Here is a 21,354-nt window from a genome sequence, read left to right as displayed (position 1 = left end):
AAAATAAGGGTAATTGTTCATTTTCCCTTATAGAAAGGCCCTGAAGATTATATAAGATGATGTACAAAACATAAATAGAGACACAGATGTAGAGAATAAATGTATGGATACCAAGGGGGAAGGGGAGGATGGGATGAATTGGGAGATTGGGATTGACATATATACACTATTGATTGTTGTTGTTTTTGGTTAGTATATAAGTCTTGTCTGACTCTTTTGTGACCCCATGGACTATAGCCTAGCAGGCTCCCTGATTGATACTATGCATAAATACATATCTAACACGAACCTACTGTATAGATCAGGAAACTCTACTTAGTACTCTGTGGTGACCTAAATGGGAATGAAATCCAGAAAAAAGGGGATATATGTATGCATATAGCTGATTCACTCCGCTGTACAGTAGAAACTAACACAATATCGTCAAATAACTATACTTCAATAAAATTTTTTTAAAAGATGATGTACATAAAAAACCCAGCATAATACCAGACTGAGGGTATAGCAAGGAGTCAATAAATATTAACGCCTTCTATCTGTTCCAGCCGTTAGTGCTAACATTAAAAGGAAAAAAATAGTATAGTCCACTACAGAGATTGCAAGGATAAAAGGGTTCATGGGGTGAGGGAGGGTTGTGGAGAGTTGGAGAGACTCTGTTGAAAACAAAGAAGGCCAAGAGTTAAGATGCTGAAAGTGACCTAGATAGTATTTGAGCTTCCAAAGCTTCAGTGAGTAAGTGTGCTCCACATCATTACTGATTTTATGTAATTGCAAGGAATATCATCTCCATATTTCAAAATAGATTTTTCTTCTAAAAGTATTTTTTCTTTGATTTATTTCAGTCACATTTCAATTCTTTTTAAGGTTTAAATAACCCTCAAGGATATTGTGAGATTTTCATTTTAATTAAAAAAGTGGCATGGGTTTAAAAATAATGTGAAAAAGGAAGAATTTTCAATCTTCATACATAGGCGGAAGAAATTTTAGAAGACAAAATGCATGCCTAAGCAATATTTTTCCATCCCCTATAAACAGGAATTATCTGTCCAGAAAAGTCTTTCAATCTCTTATCCAATTCTCTCATTTTGCTGATGGGGAACCTGAAGTGTGGACCAGATAACTTACACCCAGATTTATACAGTAACTGAATACAAGAGGCAAAATCTAGACTCACAGAAAAGTATAGTTTTTGCAACATTATTGCACATTCTGCATCTGTGTTTTTTTCTCCCTGTTTATTCTTTATTACTATAGGCATATTTGTACATGTGTGTATAGATGTATATATATGTATAACTGATATTGTATGTGCTATATATACAAATGGTGTGTATGTGACTGTAGAGAGCGTGTACGTGATAGAGACAGAAAAAAGAAGCAATTTCCTTTTCTGTGAGAGGTTGTTCATTCATACCCTAAAGCATAATGTGTACTAGCTCTGTCTTGAACTGTTTACACCAAGGTACCTTTTAAGAATGTACACTTTATTCCTGGTCGTACAATGATTCCCATGTTGAGTCCCTCTAAAACAATGTCTCCTTTGATGTATTTGCATCAAGAGTCTGTATCTGTGGCTTCTCTCTGCTTCAGTCCTGAAAGTTTGGGCTGTGAAAAATCAAGCAGCAAAGCTGCACTTGACTTGCCAGTTGAGAAATTGTCATTTGTATTGATTAGTAAATTCACCCTCTTCAAAGGCATATCAGAAAACCCCACTGGAGTCAGAGTTTCTGCTGTATTAGTTCAAGGGCACTCTTGAGAGAAGGAATGTGTTTTCAGTAAGATTAAGTCCTCCATCTCAGCGAAGAGAATATCCTGAAGCGTTTCTTAAAATAGTCAGCATTCTCTCAACCAAAGGCGAGAAGAAACACCAGGCACAGCGGGCTCACATTCTTTTTAGGTAACAAGGTGGCTGTTTGCCTTTCTCTGGATCACAATCCTGAAAGCAATCCATATATCCCAGAGTGGGAGATGGCAGAGTGGCCTGACCCACTGGGAGGAGAGAGATTGCCAGGCCGGAAGTTACAAGACTAGGATGGTCCTCCATCTGCCATGTACTAGGAGTGATTAAGGCAAATCACTGCAATTTCACTTGTAGATTTTTCATATTAAAAGGCAGGGTTTTCTAATGATGAAAGAGCAAAAGGGTCTTATTTTCTCCCACACTCTTTGCTCAGCTCACCAAGTTTAGTGGTTCCCAAAGTGTAGTAGTCACACCAGCAGCATCAGCAGCCCTGATCCTATGCAAATTTGTTAATCATGCACATTCTTAGGTCAGCCCCTAACCTATCCTTTAGAAACGCTGGCAGAGAGACTCACCACTGTGTGTTTTAGTCATCCCTCCCAGCGATTCTGATGCCCACAAATGTCTGAGAGCCACTGCTTGGGTCACATTCCATTGTATTCCTTCCTAGGGAACACCTCTGCCCTCTGTCATGAGATTAAATTCCCTCATCATGGGTTAGTTGAAAGTTGCAACTTGCAGCAGCTTGTGTGAGTGTTTAATTGCTCCACAAGGCCAGGACTGTGATGGTGTTGTCTCATCAGTGTTCTCTCATCCAGCAAGGCACCTGTCAGAGGTTACACAATGACTGTGTGTCATTTAGATGAAAGTTAATAACCTTGAACAAACCACTTCAACTTACAGAGACTCAACTTACTTCTCTTTAAAATGGACATAATAAACATAACTTGGGAGATGGAGCATAAGTGAATTAGAAGATAGTCAATTCAAATTTCAGCCAACAAGCCCAATATCTTCATATTGATCTGTCTGTCTATTCTGTTAGATTCTCACTGGAAATGCTATTTTGCTGCTGGGTGTCTACCTAGTCTTCCTTGTATGGCCTTCACAAAGCTGGGGTGACCCACCTCTCTAGCATTATATGAGATACCATGGTGATATAATGTGAGTGCAGAGAAATATCTAATCTTCCAATTTTAGGACATAGAAGGAGCTGTTGAAATGCCCATAATATCAACCCACATTAAGCCCCTTCAAAATCTGATTCTCTCTGCTGTTTCTGTGAGTCATTTATTTGTTAAATACTTAATCTGCAAGGGTTGTGCACCCCTGTCTGCCTAACCTCAGCAGTACTCACTCTGTCCTGAGATCTTGCTTCCACTATCAGGACACAGGGTGCCCCTGCTTCAGAATCTAGAGATCTCTCTGTGCCCCTTCCCCATCCCTCATCCTGTCAGCCCATAGGAATCTCTCTTTTTCTGCAGGCTAATTTTTTGTCCTTAATGTTTCTGCCTAATACTTTGTAACCATGCCCCTGGATTCTCTCTCCCTGGCTCTTGACTGGTACACTTCCTCTCTAACAACACATTCTTTCTGTAGTCAGGGATTTAAGCTTTTGGGAAAAAAAGCCAGAAAAACTAGAAAGTTTTTCTAATTTTTCACCCCACTACATCTCCTTTCTGAGACAGTGAACTCAAGAGTTTCTGCCTGAGATGAAAAAAAACTGTCATCAAAACGGTGGTCTGGAGACCTCTCTGATGGTCCAGTGGTTAATACTTTACCTTCCAATGCAGGTGGGGCGGGTTTGATCCTTGGTTGAAGAGCTAAGATCCCACATGCCTGTGGCCGAAAAAATGAAAAGCATAAAGCAGAAGCAATGTTGTAAGAAATTCAGTAAAGACTTAAAAAAAAAATCATAGCCCTCCACACTTGAGTGATTCTCAAATGGTGGCCACTTTGCCCTCTAGAAGACAAATCGGGAAACATTTTTGATCGCCTCCTCTTAGGGGAATGTTCTCCTGGCATCTAATGAATAGAGGTCAGTGATGCTGCCAAACACCATACGGGGCACAAGACTGTCACCACCACAAAGAACTAGTCAGTCCAAAATTTCAGCAGGGTCATGCCAAGGTTGAAGAAACCTACTCTCCATGAAGCTGTGCATTGCACAACGCAGGTGTTCAATAAATGAGTGTTGACTTTTAATCTTGGTTTCTTCCATCTGATCTCTGCAGCCCTGGCAATTTGGAGAGACTTGAAAAGTTTTGTTTTGTCACTAACTTCTGCATGGAGCACTAGTCCCCAGCCTTCTGCCACAGTCCTAATGAGCAGATTCCCCAATCACATGTCTGAGTTGTTCTTCCTGGGGCTCGAAAACCTTGCATGGTATTCTCTGCATTTGTCGTGATGGCATATTAATCTATTAGGCATCGTTGAGTGCCTACTTATTAGACTAAAAGTGGGACTGAAGTTTGACCTTGACTTCCATGTATTCATAGTTAACTGAGAAAGGAAAATGAATATACTACAATGACATAGTATGAGGAGTTTAGCTAGAGAGCTATGTTCGGATTGCTAAGGAAGCAGAGAGAGGATTATTAAATATCAAATGAATATGCAAGGGCCAGGACACAGCAGGAATTATTAGTCAGTGGGATAAGAATTGGGGTAAGTAGAAATTTTGATGAGGAAAATGAGGAGTAGGATTTGTCAGGCAAGGATACATAGTGTGTTCATGAAATAGAGATGAGAAAGATGGTTAGCAGTAGGCAGGGGCAGCCACAGAAATTGTGGAGCTCAGTGTGAAATGAAATGCAGGGCCTCGGGTTCAAAAAGCAGGAAAGGCATTCCATTAAAGGTGTTCAAATGTAAAATTCTTTTCTTTTCCTCTGCAGTCTTTCTCTTTATTGTGTGTGTGTGTGTGTGTGTGTGTGTGTGTGTGTATGTGTGTGCTCAGTTGCTTCAGTTGCACCTAATTCTTTGCAACCCTCTGGCCTGTAGCCCCCCAGCTTCCTCCATCCAAGGGATTCTCCAGGCAAGAATACTAGAATGGGTAGCCATTTCCTCCTCCAGGGGATCTTCCTGACCTAGGGATTGAACTTGTGTCTCTCCTGTGTCTCCTGCAAGGCAGGCAGATTCTTTACCCACTGAGCCACCTGGGAAGCCCTTATCTTGCGAGGTAGCCTTTATTTGCTATTTATTGTTCTAGTAGCTGTAGTATACAATCAAACAGGTCAAACTAAAAAATGAGTAAGAGGAAATCAATGGTTTAAATTGTCAGAAATGGCACAGGTCAGAACTCCAGAAGAAGGTCCTAGGATGGACATTTAAAATGATACTCCATGAGGTAACTTAAGACAGGAATTTATAGGATGAGAAATTTCATTTATTTACTTATTTGCCTAAATCCAGTATTAACAGAATCTTCTTTGTGCCATGCTCTGTCTTTTGTTGTTGTATGCAGGCTCAGTTGTTGTGACATGGCCTTAGTTGACCCTTGACCCGTGGTATATGGCATCTTATTCCCTGACCAGGAATCTAAACCACATCCCCTGCACTACAAGGCAGATTCTTAAACAATGGACCATCAGGGAAGTCCTTATACCCTATACAGGGAAACATGGAGAGAAGGAAAAAATCAAGCTGAACAAAGGAGAAAATTAAGTACAAGGAAAAGAAATTTCAGCTCTCCAAATAATATTTAAAAAAGAAAAAAGTACTATGGATTGGTGTGAGCCTGTCTGTGACTGAAGTAGAGAGTTAATTTTTTTACTTTTATAAAATTAAGCATTTTTAAGTATAGCACAGTCAATTCTTTAGTACTATCTGTTGCTCAAAACATGTATAACAACTAATTCACTAACCAATCTGGCATTGTATTTTGGAATTGTGAAATTAATTAAAAATCACAGTTTGAAAGTGGAACAGAATTTTAAAAACTTAAAGTATTGTCTTTCTGTTTATAAGAATCAGCAATGGATATTTTTACACTGTACAAACATTAGAACACATCCCTCTTTTTAACTTACAGTTACCTATAATTATTTCCTGCCTAGCTATATAGTCTTAAACTTTATCCTTTTTTTATACCTAAATAATAACCATAGAATAGATAGGTTCTGATTTTTCTAAGACTTTCCCCATCATGATATAACTGGATTTATTTTCTTAGCATTCCTGACTATACATAAAATTTCCAGAAACATCAATATTTCACACATATAATTTTATCCTTCTTTTTAATATTTAAACACTCTTTCGCAGGTGATTTTGTTGGAAGGTGGCAAAGCAACATACCATTGTTATAAGATAAAAACAAACAGAAGTTATGTAAATTACTGTTAAGGAAACAAAAACAAAACAGAACAAAACAAACATAAATAAAAGAATTAAGCTCCAACATTGCTAAGAACATAAGTGAAGTTTACAATAGAGTCAGCTCAGCTGATGGCTCATCTTTGAAGACAATTCCAGTTTTAAAAAATCACCAATGTTATTAGAAGTATTTCTGTTTTCTTAATTTGTTTTTAATTGGAGGATAATTGCTTTACAATATTGTCTTGGTTTCTGCCATAAAACAACATGAATCAGCCATAAGTATACATACATTCCCTCCCTGTTGAGCCTCCCTCTCACCCTTTTAGGTTGTCACAGAGCACTGTGTTGAGCTCTCTGTCTTATATAGCAACTTCCCACTAGCTATCTATTTTACATATGGTAATGTGTATGTTTCAGTGCTACTCTCAATTCGCCCCACCATCACCTTTCCCCACTGTATTCACAAGTCTGTTCTCTACATTTGCATCTCTGTTCCTGCCTTGCAAATAGGTTCATAGTATCATTTTTCTAGATATATGTATTCAGTTCAGTTCAGTGTCTCCGTTGTGTCTGACTCTTTGCAACCCCATGGACTGCAGCACACCAGGCTTCACTGTCCATCACCAACTCTTGAAGCTTTCTCTTGTCTATCGAGTCAGTAATGCCATCCAACCATCTCATCCTCTGTTTTCTCCTCCTCCTGCCTTTAATCTTTCCCAGCATCAGGGTCTCTTCCAATGAGTCAGTTTTTTGCATCAGATGGCCAAAGTATTGGATATTCCAATGAATATTCCAATGAATATTCCAAAGTATTGGAATATTCCAATGAATATTCAGGACTAATCTCCTTTAGGATTGACTGGTTGAATCTCCTTGCAGTCCAAGGGACTCTCAAGAGCCTTTTCCAACACCATAGTTCAAAAGCATCAATTCTTCAGTATGTTTTTCTCTTTCTAACTTACTTCACTCTGTATAACAGGCTCTAGTTCCATTCACCTCAGTTCAACTGACTCAAATTCATCCCTTTTTATGGTTGAGTAATATTCCATTGTATATATGTACCACAGTTCTTTGTCCATTCATCTGTCGATGGACCTCTAGGTTGTTTCTATGTCCCAGCTATTGTAAATAGTGCTGCAATGAACATGGGGATACATGTCTTTTTGAATTATGATTTTCTCAGGGTATATGCCCAGTGGTAGGATCGCTGAGTCATATGATAGTTTTATTCCTAGTAAAACAGTATAGCCCAGTGATCTAAAGGTGAGTTGATCATTAACTTTACAAAAGAAAACTCCAGTTTTATACAAAATAATAAAGTGCAGAATTTGCACTGAGTTCTAGTTTTCACTGGATTTTCCCTAGTTGAACACACTGACATTTGATGAGGCAATTTTCTGCTGGCATAATTTTAGCCTTATTAAAAGCCATTTGCTATGCTACAAAGATAATGGTTTCAGAAAGAAGAATGGGGAAAGGTTTCAAAGGAATGAAAACAAAAGACAGGCTGGATGCACAAAGGAGGTAAATAGTTCAGAAAAATATCAATATTGCTTACTTGCACAATTATCCCCTGAAACAGTATCTGGGAGTGCAAGGTCATATTTAAGTGGCAATAATACACCTGAAATAGTTCATTTAACAAAAAGAAGCAGTATTACCTAGTCCAAAGTAGCTATCAAAACTTGTTTAACTACTTCAGGACAAAATACTGAGAGGCATGGGTTTAAAGTGAATGCCCATCTATCCAGGTCTTCATCAAATGAAAATCCTTTTTATCCAAGTTAAGATTTTTGAATTGGACTCTTATCAATGCCATAAATTTCATCAGCAGCAATTCTTTTTGAAGTACCAAGCTATTCAAGACTTGAAAATTGAGGATTTGCTTTTTAATGGGGAATCTACAGCTGCATTTCATCGTAAGGATGAAATATGTCACTGAGTTATTCTATAAAGAAGGTTGGAGTATCTACTTATTTATTTATTTTGTTTTGGATACTTATGAAATGGAGAAGATAGCGGATTTATTTTGAGAATGGGTAACTTAAGGCATACATTCAGGAAAAGAATATGTATATTTCATTCTCAGAAGACTGCTGACAATATTCAGAAGGTTGCAAGGATTTTATATGGGTTTTCTTTTTCCCCCAAACCCCTTCTTGGTCTTTGAAAAAATCGGAAAGCAGCATGTGAAACAGGTGGTACTAAATTTTGGTTACACTTAGAGTTTCCTTGCTTAACTTTTTAAAACGGCAACTTAGTAATTTCATCCATGAAAGGAGAAGAGATTATCCCATGCTCAGATATATTGCTAAATTTTTATTTTGGTTTTTTTTGATCTGTTGTGAGGTTTGGCCATGATCCCAACAACAGTTAGATAATTACTATTTAGATAATTAACATTATCTAAACATTTACATAATTAATATTTCATTTTTCCTTAGAAAAAAAGAAGACTGACTTAGAACAAAATATTAAATTGAACACACGGTTTTACTCACTTACCAGCCTGGCGACTCTAAAACCAGAAAATAGTGTATGTTTCTGCTTAGAAGAGCCAACCCTTAGCAGACCTTCACTTTTCCAGTTTTGCTCAGATATAATTGAGGCATAACATTGTGTAAGTTTAAGGTGACCTGATGCAGGTATACTGAAAAGTGATTACCACTATAGCATCGCTTGACAACTCCATCCCATCACATGATCAAAATCTGCCTGCAATGCAGGAGACCCGGTTTGATCCCTGGGTTTGGAAGATCCCCTGGAGGAGGGCATAGCAAACCCCTCCAGTATTCTTGCCTGGAGAATCCCCATGGACAGAGGAGCCTGGTGGGCTGCAGTTCATGGGGTCACAGAGAGTTTTACATGACTGAGCGACTAAACAGACAACTAGCTTAAAATAATAAACATTTATTTAGCTTGGACTAAAAGGATATCAAACCAGTCAATCCTAAAGGTAATCAACCCTAAATATTCATTGGAAGGACTAATGCTGAAGCTAAAGTGCCAGTACTTTGGCTACCTGACATGAAGAACTGACTCATTGGAAAAGACCCTGATGCTGGGAGAGATTGAAGGCCTAAGGAGAAGGGGATGACAGAAGATGAGATGGTTAGATAGCATCATCAACTCAGTAGAAATGAATTTGAGCAAACTTTGGGAAAAAGTGAAGGACAGGGGAGCCTGACGTGCTGCAGTCCATGGGGTCACAGACTTAGTGACTAATCAACAACACTATCGAGTGTATGGTAAACACTCTTGATTTTCAGAAATTATAAAATGTGAACAGCAAATTTCATGTCAGAAAATAATACACATCATTACAGAGAAGTTGGATGGAAAGAAACAAGATACAATCATCAATAGAGACCAGGTCAGTACACTTAAGGCAATGGGATGATAGGAGAAGACACTGACTTGCTTCAAGGAGTGTGACATCATTGTCAAACAGGAGTCATAAAAACGTTACTCATGATTACCCATTTTCTATGTAAAGAGCTGTTTGGCCAGGAGCTACCCTGGAGTTTAAACAGTTTGATTTAAGAGCCTGTGGCAATAATCCTGAGTAGGCACATGAGTTCCCTCCCTGGATAAAGGTAGAAGTGGAGATGGAGGAAAATTGATGGATTAAAAAGTATTTAGACCATAAAGTTAAAAAGGCTTGGAAATTGGTTAGATATAGTCAAGAAGGCTTTGTTATCAATTCCTTAAACATTGTTATGCTACACGTACTCTCAATCTCAGGGTTCATTTCCCTTAAGACCGGTACCACCACTGTTTGTCTCTTTAACACACACACACACACACACACACACACACACACACACACACACACACACACACACACACACACACACACACACACACACACACACACCGCTGAAAACCACATCTGAGCAAAGCAGTCCCATCACTTTCTTTTCGCCTGGTCTCAGGCATGGTTTCAACTATGTCTACACCTCTCCTCAATCCTATTTCTGCCAGTCTCAGGTGAGTTACTGTGATTGACATAAACTTGGGGCAGAAAGCAAAAGGAACAGAAGGCAGTGATATTTACTACATTCTTTGGGGAAACTCTTTCCTTTGGAGGGTCACTCCTTGCTGGCTTGAAGAGTCAGCTTGTCCAAACACATAATATGTATAGACAATGGCTGTCAGGAATGAGCAGGGATTAACTGGAAATGGGCACCAGATAATATTTCAGGGTGATGGAAATGTTCCAAAATTGATTTGTGCTGATAATTACACAACTCTAGAAATTTACTGAAAATCATAAGATTTTTACACTTCGGTGAATTGTGTAGTATGTTATTATATCTTCTCAAAGCTGTTAAAAAAGAAGAAATGTAGAAAGACCATTGTAGGTTTTTGCTATTTAAGTTCTAGATATGTCCATAAACTTAACTTTAATGCTTACCTAGAATATTTACAGTAATTTTCTAATATCTGATCCATTCTAGTCTAACCAAGAAAATGACTTCAAAACTATTACATTTATTTTAGATATTTCTAGGGTAAGGAACTTCTTTGTCTGATAGGTCTGCAGTAAATAAGAAAAGCAACACTAACAAGTACATGCCATGCGCCAACCATCGGCGAGACTCTCTTTCAGGTGCCAGCTATTCACAATGAACAAAGCAGACAAACAGCTTGAATTAAAACAGTTCTTATTAAAATTGCATGTTACAGAGTTTACTGATTAGTTTGTAATAGTTTCAGTTCAGTTCAGTCGCTCAGTTGTGTCCGATTCTTTGCGACCCCATGGACTGCAGCACGCCAGGCTTCCCTGTCCATCACCAATTCCCGGAGCTTGTAATATTTATAATATATAGAAAGTGTGGATCTGTGCTTCCATGCATACAATTAAAATGATTCCCTTCTCTCAGTCATTTAAAAAATATGAGTTGAAAGGCTTTTTTAGTGGGGATGTGCCTTAGTTAATCTCTCCACCACAAATGGGATTGTATTTCTAATCATTTTCATTCTTTTGATGTGTATTTGTGTGTATTTATATATATGTGTGAGAAAGAGAAGGGAGAGAGAGATTTGTGTGTGTGTGTGTGTGTGTGTGTGTTTATGGTGTTTGGGTCCAAAAAGTGAGAAGTCATCTTATGACTAAAAAATCATTGTAATATTATTCTTATGAAAATACCTCAATATTGGGATAATATATACCTGAAATTGGATTTAATAAAAGTAAGAGAACATAGAATTTTAGAATACAACTGACATTTTAAAACACTTCTCATTACTCTGGTATATTTTCTTATCAAAAATACTTTGCCACATGTATGTAACATTTTAGGTCTATTTTAGATCTTACCCACTTACTAGATAGCTGTATTTCAGAAACAATTTCAGACATGAGACAGAAAAATGGATTGAGAGATTAAAATTTCAGAAAGCCAAATCTTTAATTAGGAGGAAAGAAATAAATTCATTTTCAACGTTTTGGAGGGTTTTAGAAGATATAGAACAAGGTTCTCAAAAGTGGTACTACTACCATTATGAGCCAGATAAGTTTTTTTTTTTTTTTTCCCTGAGGCACTGTGCTGAGCATTATAGGATGTTAAGCAACATCTCTGGTTTTTACTGGTTTGATGTCAGCAGCACCTCTACCCAGCTATAATGACCAAAAATGTCTCTAAAACGTCACTATGGGGCTCCACTCCTCATCGTGTGCTAGCACCAAATTATTGTTCTAAATAGAAGCTGTAGCAGATTACAGGGTAACTGTGTGTCCAGGGTTCCCCAGGAAAGTCCTGCTTTATTTGACATAATGACTAATAGTGACCATTTCCCTTTCCAAATGGTATGTTTGGAGTTTAACCTACATGAGCAGTCTGACCACAGACCATTTCCTCTCCACCTGCCCTGTGCCTTTGAGGAGCAGGACAGGGGTTCTTATAGGACAGTGACTAGACAGTGTGGTTTTTCCACAGCCTTTCTTTTCCTTTAGGCCAAGTAGGAGTCAGCTTTCTTAGCTGAGGTTGGGAATGTTAGCTTTGAAGTGCCCTTATTTAAAAAATGTCTTATTTTTTGGTGTCAAAAGTGTATGCTCTAGGCCACACTGTGACAGAGACTCATTCAGTTTTCATTTGTCTCTGATGTTCTGTAATATCTTACTATTTTAAGGATAAAAAAATAAATTGACTCATGTTTGTATTATAGAACTTGGCAGTAAAGGTCATTTGTGGGAAAGTTTCCAAACCACAAAAAACAGGAGTAATTTACCATGATGACAGTCTCAAGGACTCAATTACAGTTGTTTTCTTATTCACTCATTCATTAATTTCAAAAACATTTAACGAGCACCTTGTTGTTGTTTAGTTGCTAAGTCGTGTCTGACTCTTTTACAATCCCGTGGACTGTAGCATGCCAGGCTCCTCTGTCCATGAGATTTCCCAGACAAGAATACTAGAGTGGGTTGCCATTTCCTTCTCCAGGGGATCTTCCCAACTCACTCAGGTATCAAACTGGCATCTCCTACATTTACAGGCGGATTTTTTTTTCCACTGAGCCACCTGAGTATCAAATATGAAACTGCATGCAAAATCCACAGAGATATGACTTCCACTCCAGGAAATTGTGTCACTCTCTAACAAAGAAGTTTAACAGAGGAATACAGAATTATAACACAATGTGATTATTTCCTGATTAAGGTTATGTGATAAATGCATTAAGAAGACCATAAAGGGGACAAGAAATCTACCAAAGTAGGGGAAGGAGTAGGTCAGGGGAAGTACTGATGGTCGTGTAGAATTATTATAGTTTAAACTTTCTTGCACCTTTCTTCCTTAGAAAGTTGAACTGTTACGAAAGCTCCCTTTGGCAGCTTCAGAGGATGTGAGCAAGATATATGATATCCTTTTCTGGGATCAAAAGTGCCCCTAAGCACCCTTGAAGACCTGTGTAGTCATTAAGGGACACAAACTTCATACCAAAGAAAGCGTAATATCCAAGGCCAAGGGTCCAGACCAAAGATTAGAACAAAGAACAGGTCTAGGAGCTCACAAGGCAGTCATGAGTGAGACAGTGACTGAAGATCCTGATTTCAAATGTCAAATGTTGGGCACATCCATCAGCTTGGTTCCATGATTTGGAAATAAAATGTAAGGTATTGAAACCTGCTGTCCTCAAGCTCAAACTTTATGGGTTAATAAGCCTCAGCCCAGGAGAACAGTTGCTAATCCATTTAGGTGTTTTATCCTCCGCCATCCCTCTATTAAAGACCTTTGGCTCGACTTACATTTTTTCCTTTATGGAATTAAAACAACAGATACATTTCTAGGGTCAGATTTATGCTTTACCCTTCAGAAGCAGGAAAATAAAAGTAAAGTGGAAGAAAAGAAAAGAAGAGGGGAATGTGGCCAGGGAAGCTGTGATTTGTCTTCCATGTTAAACATTTTGTCTGTGATTTACCATGATATAATTCTATAAGCAGAAAAATGCACCCATTAAATTTGATCGGGAGAAATGCAGCCACATTTGCAATCTGTCCATCTACATTATCCAACCCACTGCTGTATGGAGGTTTTTCCAGCTACTGTTTGTGAGTGTGGTATAGCTTACAAATATTTTGCTTATTCCTTGAAATATGTCATCCTGATGACTGCTATTGTGTGCCAGCAATGGAAAAAATTCTGGCTTCCAAATCAGAACTGTCCTGTCAACACATTTATGGAATATTCAACCTTAAATCTTTCAGGGAACAAGATTCTTTTTTTTTTTTTTTAATGGAAGAAACCCACATCCAGAGGCTTCAATTCACACAGCTAATTAATAGCCACCTTTAGACTTCACATGCTTTTCCCGCTGTCTAAAATGTTTTCTAGTAAGATGACTTTAGAGGCCTGCCATTGTAATAGCAGAGTGAGGGAGGCATCCTGGATTGCCGGGGACTTTACTAGTTTGAGTACTCCAAGTTTCAGTTCCCAGGAAACCCATCAGTCCCAGGAAAAGCTGGACAGGTGGTCATCCTATGACAATTACTTATTTCATATTCTTTCTCTTTCTCTTACTCACGATGCTCTGTAAGCTAGAAATGACATTTTTTTAATCCTGTGTGGTGTTTGCTTTCTTTCTTTCATACCCTGTGCTAAAAAGTGCTGACTGTATTACCCTGAAATATGGACAAGAAGGGCTTTTTCCTTGGGCTCCTGCTTTAGGGGAGATGGCTCTGCTCCTCCTTTGATCAGGGCCCAGCCCATGATGTGAGACGCATTGCAGCCAATAGGATGTGCCCACGCAGTGATCAGACTTCCCTTCTGGCCAATGCTCCAGGTACCAAGGAACCTTGGGGATGACACGCACCTTTCTGGGGCAAGCACAGGCCTCCATCACTATATATACACCTCCCTGTAAGTGTGGCCAAGGGAAGCAGGTGCCTGGGGAAAAAGATGTGGAAGGCACTTGAATAAGTGAGCTGGGCATCTGAATATCTGTGCACACATTTCCTAGCAGCCTAGGAAGGAGATCAGGGTAGAGAGAAAGGAGAGGGTGAAGCCAGCATCTGGACCCGGCTCTCCCCCAAGCCCCTGCACTTTTCCCAAGTTCCTGCCCTGATTTTCCAAGCTTTCTGAGAAGACTGCATTTATACTTGGCCGTCTGCAAGGGTATGAAAGGGGCATTTGTCAAGATGGGAGGCTACTTTTTATTTCCAGTTGGTTGGCTTGATTTATCATTTTCAGATAATTATTCCTATGGTGTTTGGGTTTGCATTTGTGCTCTGTGACCTGGCTCTGCTGCTCAGAGAAGGGCCTGACCACTGCCTTCCCTCAGGTCAGACAGCTTCCTAGTATCACCTCCAGATGGATCCAGAAACAGACGCTCTGAGCAACACGATAATCAAATAAACTTATGACACATGAGTGGCTGCTATGCCTGTCTTTTATGTTAAGGTTTTAGGGTCCATTTTATACTCTTTTAAACCCAGGACTTCATTACTCTGACTTGCCCATAGCTCCCAACAACTGCCAAGAGAGAGATTTGATCTGCTGTCTGGTTATCCCCTTGATTGAAAGTAAATAAAAAGTGTCCTCTTGGAAAGATAAAGATGGGAGGGAATTGTCATCTGAGACAAATACAGTGGAATTAGTTGAACTTTACTTCCTTCTCTGGAGGGAGTGATTTTTTTCCCAACATAGTTCAAGTGCAAAAATGATATTTTATGTGTATATCACACATGTAGTTTCTCACACTTAGTTACTCTCAATTTTTGGCCGTTAGATTGCTGTGTCAGTAAATTACTGAAACACATTAACGCAAATGTCTAATCTCATAAATTCAGATAGAATCATTGGAAAAGCTAACCATTAGTAGCAAACGCTTGTCACTGAGCATTTATAATGTACCAACTTTCTACCGAATGGCTTATGTTCATTGTCACAGTTAGGTCTTGCAGCACCCTGATGACTCTGTGGTTCCATTACACAAAGGAGAAAACTGAGGCTTCAAGTGTGTCTCTCTTGCCCAAGTAACATAACTAGTGTATAACAATTTGTCCTCTGTCAAACCACTAGTTAATTCATCCAAGAATCATTTATTGCAAATCTTCCGTATGTCATGACCTAGGTGAAGTCCTCCTAGTATGTTGGGTAAATGGACAGCAAAAGCAATTATTTACTATATTTACTATAATCTGGATGGCTTAGGATTTGTGAGGAGATCAGAAGAGAAGCATTGAACTCAATTGTGAGTGGAACAAATGTCTGAAAATATTTTCCTGTAGAGCCAAGGGTGGAGCTGAGTCTGAAAGAAGAAATGGGTATTTCTAGAAGATTTAGAGAATAATAATTACCATCCTATGGTTAGAGGGGCAATGATGGTGGGACAGATAAAGCTAAAACATTTTTTAAAAGATAGAGAACATTTAAGAAAATCCACATGTTCTAGAAAACACGAGTGGATTTTGTCTTTGTTGGTCCATAATTGTTCCAGAAAAACATCTACTTCTGCTTTACTGACTATGCCAAAGCCTTTGACTGTGTGGACCAGAACAAACTCTGGAAAATTCTGAAAGAGATGGGAATACCAGACCCCCTGACCTGCCTGTTGAGAAATCTGTATGCAGGTCAGGCAGCAACAGTTAGAACTGGACATGGAACAACAGACTGGTTGCAAATAGGGAAAGGAGTATGACAAGGCTGTATATATGCAGAGTATATCATGATAAATGCTGGGCTGGAGGAAGCACAAGCTGGAATCAAGATTGCCAGGAAAATATCAATAAGTTCAGATATGCAGATGACACCACCCTTATGGTAGAAAGTGAAGAAGAACTAAAGATCCTCTTGATGAAAGTGAAAGAGGAGAGTGAAAAGGTTGTCTTAAAACTCAACATTCAGAAAACTAAGATCATGGCATCTGGTCCCATCACTTTATGGCAAATAGATGGGGAAACAGTGGAAACAGTGAGAGACTTTATATTTTTGGGCTCCAAAATCACTGCAAATGGTGACTGCAGCCATGAAATTAAAAGACACTTGCTCCTTGGAAGAAAAGTTATGATCAACTTAGCATATTAAAAAGCAGAGATATTATTTTGCCAACAAAGGCCCATCTAATCAAAGCTATGGTTTTTCCAGTAGTCATGTATGGATGTGAGAGTTGAACTATAAAGTAAGCTGAGCGCCAAAGAATTGATGCTTTTGAACTGTGGTGTTGGAGAAGACTCTTGAGAGTCCCTTGGACTGCACGGAGATCCAATCAGTCCATCCTAAAAGAAATCAGTCCTGAATATTCATTTGAAGGACTGATGCTGAAGCTGAAACTCCAATACTTTGGCTACCTGATGCGAAGAACTGACTCATTTGAAAAAACCCTGATGCTGGGAAAGATTGAAGGTGGGAGGAGAAGGGGACGACAGAGGAGGAGTGGGTTGGATGGCATCACCGACTCAATGGACATGAATTTGAATAAATTCTGGGAGTTGGTGATGGACAGGGGTGCCTGGCATGCTGCAGTCAATGGGGTCGCAAAGAGTCAGACACAACTGAGTGACTCAACTGAACTGAACTGAGGTCCATAGTTATATAAAATATCACTGCACAAAGAACTCTTGAAATCTCACCGTTCTTTTTAATATCTTAATGATTAATAATTAAAATCTGGATATAATTTATGTGAATTACTCAGCTCAGGCTAAAAGTTAGTAGAGTGCTAGTTTTCTGAATCCTCCATTCCAAGGCTTAAGTTTCCAGTAGTCACCTTTGAGACTATTATTTCACGTTAACTAATCTAACAACAACAAAAAAATGAATCTAATAAATATTCTCTATTTGCAGACTGGATTTTAGTGAACATGTTTTTGTAGAAGACCAAATGAACGTGGATGGGCTGAAATTAAGGCTTTTATCCATTTGCAAAATGATTTATAACCATTTCGTTTTCAGTAATCACCTCATTGGTTGCATGTACAAATGCTTTTATAATAGCATCTGTTTTTGGCAACTAGAGTGTGTTTTTCAAAGCTGATCAGCTCTTATACTAATGACGAGGCCTCTTAGATTTTACCACTCTGCATCATCCCTATCTCAATCATTCTGTTCCCAGTTCTAATATCAATCCTGACTGTATGGAACGGATTGTGTATTGACATTTTAGATTGACATTCCAAATTATATAGCCAGACTTTTGCCTCATATCCCCAAACCAAGAAGGCTCTACCTTCTGTGCTGATAAATGAGCTGTCATATTATAACCTCCATCTCTCATTCCCTTTCCAGTCTCCTTCAAAGATGTTGTATTAAGCACTAAACTCTAGCATATAATTGAATTCCACTCCCTTTGTATGGAGATTGTTGGTCCAGCCATCTTCTTGGATTTATATATATACACATATACTCACGTATGAGCCCTTTCCACCTTCTGGGAAATAGCTAAAGTCTTCCTTAAACCCCTGTGATGCTTGCTGACATGTTGTCTTATCATCCACTGTTACCCTTTCTCTCTTTCACCTGTCTTAGAATGGATTAATTCTGGCACACTTCAATTAAGATCTTTGGAAAAACATTTATATGTCCCACAGGAACTTTACTGCTGTTGCTTCGGCCTGTTTTGTGTTAAATCAGGTAGCTACTTCCTATAATGTAAGAAGCCCTTTGTTGAGAAGGGGGATGTGACATGGTAGAGATTAAAAGAGGAACAAGGAGATGGTGTGGAGAGATTTCTTTAGAAGGGAGCTATGGTTCCAGGGAGTGGAATTTAAGGAAAGCCCACTTTTTGGTGAAGTAGTAAGTTGTATCCAGGAAAAATTCATCTATCCAAAGAGCACAGATGTACCACTGCTGAAGAGAAAGGTTCTGTTTGCCAAGTGATTTGGAAACCTGCGAGACTCCCCTTTTATTCTTAAAATGGGGCTTCTGAATTTGTCCAGCTCTCACTCATCAGGAAGAAATGTTGCCAAAGAAACCTGAAGCCTGCATCCTGAGAAGATGTTCTAAGCCGTAGGAAAGATTTCAAGATCTATAATTGTCAAGAAGAACAGATGGAAATACAGCAAAATGGAAAGGTTAGGACCAGATATTGTTTTATTTAGAAAGAGCCTCTGAGCTATTTCTAATTATAGATAAAACAGGACAGTATTTAGAGAGATCATTAGGCTGGGTATCAGGAGCCCTGTGTTCTAGTCGTATCTCTCATTGTAACTGATTCTCAAAGGTGCCCTTGACTAAGTTAGCTGACTTGTCTGTTCTCAGCTTGTTCAGTTGTATGCTGGTGGGAATTAAGGGCTTTACTTTTTATAGTCCTATTCATCTGGGGACTTCTGTTCTAGGAGGATATATGAACATTCTCTATAAATACTATTAGTCAACAGTGAAAGTCAAAATACGAACAAAGAAAGTATAACTATTAAAGAAAACATGTTCACGTTTGTGGGCAATGAACATCAGTATGCATTTTAGTTTTTACCCTTGTAATTCAAACATATGTAATTCAATGTAGTACAAACATTTTGTAATTAAAGCATAACAGTTTCCTAACTGGATGCCTTATATCCATTCTCATCTTCTTATAGTCTTTTTTTTTTTTTGCATAACAGCTGGGATGATCTTCCTAAAACCTAAGACCATCGTATTCTTTTCTTTGATGCTCTTTCTGATGAATCCCTCCTGCTCTAAAGACAACATATAAGCATCTTATTGTGGCCTCTAAAGTCATCTATATAAACAGAGTCCTGCCCATGACCGCTGTGATTCTCCCATGTCCTCATCCTCTGCAACTTATTACCTCTCCATTAAATTCTACTATAAGAGCCTTCTTTCAACTGTTCAGATACCCCAAAGTCATTTCCTATATAGGATTGTTGCACATGCTGGTGTGTCTGCCTGGGATACCTTGTCTGACATCTTAGCATCACTAGTTCCTCCACATCATACAAGTCTCAGCTTCACATCTTCACAAAGAGACCTCTCCAACCAATCTAGCTAATGTAGTAGCCACTGTTGAGTCCTTTTTATATAGATTCCTTATTTTATTGCTACAAAGCATCCATCTCTAGCTCATTTAATATTATTGACTTGATTACTGCCTGTCTTATCTTATCAGACTGTGAACCCTATGTTGGTGGGTTTTATCCTGTTCACTGAGGGGTCTCCAGGGTTAAAAATAGTAATCTGCACATGGTTTTCTTTCCCAGAATATCCATTAAATTAATGACTATGTCCATGGAAGGAAGTTCAGTCCTAAAAATCCAGAACAGATCTTGTGTATGCTGTTTATAGAAGTCATATTTAAATATCCTATATTACTACCATTAATACAATTTTATTCTAATCTATTTAGATATTCATGAGGCTTTTTAGGTACAAAATATGGAACATTAGAGACAATTTACATACTAGACATCAGAATTTATAATAATAGTTACAATATATATAGTTTTCCATCATTAAAAAAGGCATCAAATAAAATTTTATAGAACATTATATGGTAGAATATTCAAAGATCTTTCTTGTCTATTTAAAAATATGCTAAATTTATTCCTTATTTACTTATTACTTCCTTTGTTCTTTTATTTAATAAATCAGAGATTTGATTGCATGCTACCCTTTGCTGGTATATTCAAGATTCACCATGGCCATTGATGTATCAAGGAATACTTTTAAATATTTGGGATTATAGAAGATAAGAGAAAAAAAAATGTGTCTTTATGGCTCAAATGTAAAGAAAAAGGATCAGATTCCAGAGAGATAAGATAAGGAAGACAATAAACACACAACATACTAAGCCACTGTGATTGAATTAGAGGCTCCTTTGTATCCAGAATGAGTGTTGAATTTTCCTCAGAATTTCCTTTGTTGGGAAGGGTTTTCGCTCCTTACCTCTTGGTAGCATTACAGTTATAGAGATATGGGAGAAAGATCCTTCAATGTAGAGGGACACATAACACCTCATTACATGGTCTAAAAGGACAAACAGCCTGTTGTTAGGTGTCCTGAGTGATAAGCAACAGGATCTGTATCCCTCTCCCTGGCAGTCCTTGGGCCGCCCACCAGCATGGTGAAAGTCTTTCATGTCAAGCTGGCTTTCAGATGGGCATGGTGACGTCTTCCATCCACAAAACTTCAAATTCACTGCCAGTCTGAAGCTGGTCTCATCTAGTCTTAATTTGCAAGTACTGATTTGTCCCAGTATAGTAGTGCTATGTATTCATCCCCAAAATTTGAGAACTACAAAATGCATAGAAAAAATAATTCACGTATAATTACAACCTTCAGACATTGTACTATTTTGGTACATGCTGTCCTAGTATAATTATACATGTATGAATATGTGTGAACATATGTATTTATAGTGTATGTATACATATATACATGTGTATATTTATGTACATATATTCACATTTACAATATGTCCGTATTATATATGCATATATTATGTATGTGTATAAGTATAAATGTGGGCTCTCCAGGTGGCACTAGTGATAAAGAAGCGCCTGCCAGTGCATGAGACATAAGAGACTCAGGTTCAGTCCCTGGATTGGGAAGATCCCCTGGAGGAGGGCATGGCACTCCACTATTCTTGCCTGAAAAATCTCACAGATAGAAAAGCCTGGTGGGCTACAGTCCATAAGGTCACGAAGAGTTGGACATGACTAAAGTGACTTAGCCCACTTGCACACATAAGTATAAATGTAGTCTATTATTTATATACACACATTGTATATAATATTATTATATTGAACAACTCAGTTGTAACTAATCTGATTTATTTTTACTCAGTAAATGCTTCTTATGTTTAAATATTTCTCAACAACATTAATGAATACTTAGTATTCAACTATATTCTACTTT

At 38.3% G+C, this 21,354-nt stretch overlaps 1 protein-coding gene across 12 annotated transcripts in view; it reads left to right on the top strand.

Moving 5' to 3' along the window:
• The window catches only part of LRRC4C (leucine rich repeat containing 4C), a 1,846,189-nt gene that overhangs the window by 1,352,468 nt on the left and 472,367 nt on the right, over window positions 1-21,354 (top strand). The window lies entirely within an intron of this gene.

The sequence above is a fragment of the Giraffa tippelskirchi genome, chromosome 11, assembly GCF_054371585.1.
Source record: "Giraffa tippelskirchi isolate mGirTip1 chromosome 11, T2T-mGirTip1v1.2.pri, whole genome shotgun sequence".
Taxonomy (NCBI): domain Eukaryota; kingdom Metazoa; phylum Chordata; class Mammalia; order Artiodactyla; family Giraffidae; genus Giraffa; species Giraffa tippelskirchi.
The sequence above is the reverse complement of the archived record's forward strand: the minus strand, read 5'-3'. Positions and strand labels throughout refer to the sequence as shown.